Below are 5,706 nucleotides of genomic sequence, written 5' to 3'. Positions count from 1 at the left end.
TATTCCCCATTATACTCAGCTATCACAATATTGAAATTACTGTAAACTCTAAAGCTACTCACCACTACACTCAACTCTCAAATAAGGGCTATCCATTTATTCATGAAATACTCACCATACGTATAATAAGAGGTAAAAATACTGCGCTGGATACTAATAATACTAACCAAACCCGTACATTGGCAAACTTAAGAAGTTTAGAAAAACAACATATCTACATTAATAAAATTTTCCGTGAATATATACGCGGAACATTCTTTCACATTCTCAAAGCACATACAAAACTTCATATGCAAATAGTATCAGTCAGATTTTCCAACAAGTCTCTTAATGTACACACACACACACACACACACTGATATATATATATATATATATATATATATATATATATATATATATATATATATATATATATATATTTATTGTTGGTAAATAAAATTTCAAAAATTTTTTTGGGTGCCCTATGATTTATTAATATATATATATATATATATATATAATGTCGAGCGCACACATACAGACACACACACACATACACACATACAAACAAACACACACATGCACATACACACGTGCATGTGTGTGTGTGTGCTTATGCTAGAAATTTTACAGGATGAAATCTGAAAGCGCAATATCAGATGAATATGGAGGGTGTATGGCAAAATTTCCAAGTCAATTCCCAGTATCTTCTGTCGAGCCTGCAAAAAGTGCGCGGCCTGGCATTGAACGGTATTGTCATGAACGACAATACCCTTTACAAGTAGCAAGCTGTGGACGCTCTGATGAACCACCGTGTTTGATTTGTCCGGCAGGCCACAGTACACATCCGAATTGATGGTCTTGTTCGTGGGAAGAAGATCGTAAAAGACATCTTTCCAATTCCACAACATTAAAGGCATAACTTTCATTGGGTAAAGTCCTTGTATGGAGGTTGATTGTCGTGGTTCGCCGCACTTCCTTCATGATCGTTTGCATTTTATATTGCTATAGACGATCCACTCCTCGTCCCTTATCCCCAATGTCTTCAAGAAGTATTGCTTTCTTCACTCTGTAAAAACCAGTTTATCTTAAGCCCACCCACCGATTTACAATTTAGAATTGTGATGAGCCATAATTTTGAATCCTAGCAAAAGATTACTTTCAGTAATATTGTTAGCCTGGTGTACCAACAGACAGCTTATTAGGTATTTTGCCCAGATTGACAATCCCTCACTATTTGTTCTAGGTACCGCGCAGTGGGACTGCATCCCAAACCACGTGATTGCAAAGTGAACCACACATCCGTGCCTGCACCTTCTACAGATTCGAAACTAATATCACTGTAAGTACATACGCGGTGGTGCTGAACACTTCTTGGCTTTAGGGGTACCTCGAAAGGCCTGATTGGAGGGCCAACCTTCCGAGGTTTTTGACAAGGTTTAGAAAAACTGAAGGACCGCTGCAGTAAGTGAGTGAATCTGCGAGGGGAATATGTTGAATAAGATCATAATTAACTGATCCTCCTGTATTTTCCTTTACGCAAGCCAGGAACTTTTCAGCAGCCACTCGTAAATACATTGCAGATGCATTAAAAGTATTATTTCGATACTGTAGTGTACTACAGAATATAGTAATAATTTTGTAGCCTGCACTGTATATGTAAACACATGAAAGCACCTTGTATTTCAATACAATATATTTCTGTACAGAAGAAGAGAGGTCATATGAATTGGCTAGGTCTTTAAAGGTAAATGTAGATAGCCTGAGAAAGCCGAACTCATAATTAAAAGTATTCCGAATTTTCCCTTTTTTTTTTCTATCCACAATCCAAGACTAAGTGTTTATATCTGTCTATGTATAGTGCTGAACAAAAATATACTGGTGAAATTAATAGCGTATATTGAAGAAATACTGAAGAAACTTTCTAATTCATAGAGAGAAAAACAAAATCAATTGTCTTATATCAAAGGGGTTAGAATTAATTAAGTAATAAATAATCAGTTAGAGCTGTACTTGAGTGAATTAATCATATGTTGAAGTAAATATATTGCTGGGGAGTAAGTTTGTCTAAAATCACATCAAAACAATTATATTAAATTTTGGTTTATTTCGTAAAGTGAAAATTTTCGTCGCGCCACTGCGTCGTTGTTATTGGTTCAGTTCCTGATTGTAGTGTTGCGAGGAAAAGTTTAAACGAAATAATTAAGAAGTGAACAAAAAAATAATAAATTAGTGTCAATCGGTTTGTAAACTTACAAAGTTATTTATAAATATACTGTAATTTAAATAGTGTTCCATTGTGCATACATGATATTAAATAATATGAAAAGTAATGAACCTTCAAAGTGATAAATGTTTCTAATATAACTGTTAAATGTCTATCTTTTTATTACTATAGATCACTGAGTTTTCAAGACTAATAGAAATGCCACATTATTGCATTTCAGTCCACATTCCCTTTCCAGTATTGCGTTTTCAAACTAAACCTAACAAAGACAAAAATATAAAATTCCGGAAGAATAGCATCACTAAAGGATATTTATTAATGTTAGAATTGCGGATGTGCATATAGAGTGAAAATAAACACAACGGAGAACTACATGATTTCCTGCTAATGGAAACTATATGGATGATTTGCTAAGCATACCATACACAGAGACGTTTATAGTTGGGTTAACCGAAAGAAAACAAAGTAATTGTTTAAACAAGAGTATTGAAGTACATCCAATCTATAACAGCATGGCCCCATCTAAAATGGATTTTTTTGGTGAGGGTATATCTTTTATAAGGTATGTACATAATATTTATAATTATTGAATACACTTTCTATGAAATATCTATCGAAAGCAATATGTTCATCGATTGCTTAAAATACATTTATCATTAGATCAATACAAATACCATTACTGGAAATAGGACGGAAAATTTAATTACAGTTTCGTTAATACACTCATTCATCTAAATACTGTTTGACATTTTCATGAAAATTTCTTTTCAATTTCCAAAGACAAACAATTAAATACAGCTAAAGATAATCTTTATGAAAAAACTTTTTGAATGAGCAACATTAAACGATAATAACAACGACAGGTGGGGCCTGGGAGGAAAAAAATTAGTTGTGCAAGGAGAGTGTGGATGACGAGAATGAAACTTGGAAGAAAGTTATAGATGGAAGTGAGATAAGAAAAACGTGAACTATTTTGTTTAATTTGAGAAAGAAAAGCTAAAACAATCTTTGAAGTCCTGATTTCGATAATAGAAGATTTTACTCAGTTTTGGTTTCGGTATATGATAATTATTGAATGTCTACCACAAATTTGACAAAAGATAAAGATTAACGCACAAATGTTCAAAACACAAAATGGTCGGATGCAAAAAGACTGATTAACAGTTCTGCAGCATTTCCTTCATTCAATTCTCGTCTCAAATTCAAACCTTACGACGAATTTCCCTTGACAGGAAAACAAAAAATCAAACAATGACAGTTCTGAATTCAGGCAATATTAGCTTTAAACGAAAATATCTGCAATGATGTAAAATAGAGCTCATTGAAGAACATAGTCACACGTAAAATAATTATAATAACAAAATGAAAGTGATAATATAGAGAAAGAAATAATATTGGGAAAGGGAATCCTAAAGATGTGTATGTATATACTGATGTTTGTTTTTTATGTTCTATTATAATTCAAACGATTTTACATTAATCTTAGGTGTTATACACATGTATGTATAAATATATTTATTAATCAATCTGAAGGAAGATGAAATTAAGAATAGCATAACTAGGTCCATAGTAAGGCACGCAAAACCATACAATATGATCTCTAGATGATGAATCTGCTCCGAGGAACCCCTGTCTATTCTGTGGACCAATGAGAATATAATTAATAGAATTTCTGAAAGACTCTCAAGATGCCTACACGCATACAAATATACTTTCGCACAATGCAGTAGCAATGATTTTGGATAACTGTTAATATTATTTACTTAAACGTATAAATAAATTAAGTTTAGCTTTAAGATCCCCATTCTTATAAACACCAAGTAGAAATTTAACTCGCTTTCTGATCGTGAGTGCACCAAGCCACACGTGTGCGTATGCTTACATTTTCGTGGATGCTTGTATGAGCGAGTCTTCATGCGCCATGGCACTTGCGCGAGGCATTTATACGTTCATATCTGTTAACGGTTATTTTTAATACTTTTCTCGCTGTATTGCGTGTTCATTTCGTTTTTGCATCTGCGATTTTATTTTTGATCTTCTATAAAAATGAAGATATTTCCTTCGTTTTACTGTTTGTCTTTCTACGAAATAAGAAGGCACATTTCAGAAATATTATTTTAACGAATTTTATCTATCTATTACCCAATATGACATATCTGCACCGCCGGATACTCCTGAACCAGGTTTTAAGTGCCCCAACCATGAGGGATCGATACTAGATGTATCGAAATTATTGTCTATATTAATCAAGATTCTCGTATATCTCATCATCCGTCGGTCATTTACCATATATATATATATATATATATATATGTGTGGGGGGGGGGTGTACATATATATATATACACAAATGTATGTCTGTATATATCTGCGCATATATATATGTATATATATATGCATGCATATATCTATGTATATATATGTATGCATTTATATATATATATATATATATGTATATATATATATATATATATACATGTATATATGAAAAACATTTATATATATATATATATATATATAATAAATATATATATACAAATATATATAAATCTACGTATAAACGTAGGGATATGTATATATATATATATATATATATAAATATATATATATATATATACATATGTATATATATCTACATATATATGTATATCAATATATATATATAATATATATAATATAGAAATATAATATTTCTAAATCTCTCAGAGAGATTTTATATATATATATAAATGTATATATTTATAAATATACATATATACATACATATATACATGCATATATAAATATAACTATATATATACTTATATAAATATATATAAATACAGATGTATAAGTGTATATATACATATATATAAAAGAAATCATACATATATATATACACCCGGCTGTATCTTGGTATATATATATATATATATATATATATATATATATATATATATATATATATATATGTATATATATATAATGATATATATATATGCATGTATGTATGTATATATATATACTTATATATATATGTGTGTGTGTGTGTGTGCATACGTACATATATGCACACACATATATCTATGTGAATACATGCATAAGCAAACTTAATTTTGAAGAACAAACTATATGTATATACGTATATATACATACATATGTGTGTGCGTATGTGTGTGGAGTTATGTATGTATGCATGTATGTATGTATGTATGTATGTACGCATGCGTGCATGCATGCATGCATGCATGTATGTATATATGTTTGTATGTGTGTATCTATGTATGTATGTACATATGTGACATTATTAGTATAGTAATGTAAAATATATTCCGAATATAACATGCTTTATGCACAAGCAATATATTTACACCTATGAATATTTAGACATATGCATATATAAATATATACATAATAACACATACATATATGTATATATATTGATATACACATATTTATATTAAATATATACATATATATATATATCGATATATACATATTCATATATATATATATAT

The 5,706-nt window shown here is 30.1% G+C and overlaps 1 protein-coding gene across 1 annotated transcript in view; it reads left to right on the top strand.

The window, feature by feature from the left end:
• Positions 1-2,566: 2,566 nt before the first annotated feature.
• Positions 2,567-5,706, top strand: part of LOC106868722 (GATA zinc finger domain-containing protein 14) — a 172,544-nt gene continuing 169,404 nt past the window's right edge. Inside the window, exon 1 of the mRNA XM_014914118.2 lies at positions 2,567-2,771. The gene's annotated coding sequence lies outside the window, so the exon portion shown is untranslated. The remainder of the gene's footprint in view (positions 2,772-5,706) is intronic.

This window comes from Octopus bimaculoides, chromosome 13 (assembly GCF_001194135.2).
Source record: "Octopus bimaculoides isolate UCB-OBI-ISO-001 chromosome 13, ASM119413v2, whole genome shotgun sequence".
Classification (NCBI taxonomy): domain Eukaryota; kingdom Metazoa; phylum Mollusca; class Cephalopoda; order Octopoda; family Octopodidae; genus Octopus; species Octopus bimaculoides.
The sequence above is the reverse complement of the archived record's forward strand: the minus strand, read 5'-3'. Positions and strand labels throughout refer to the sequence as shown.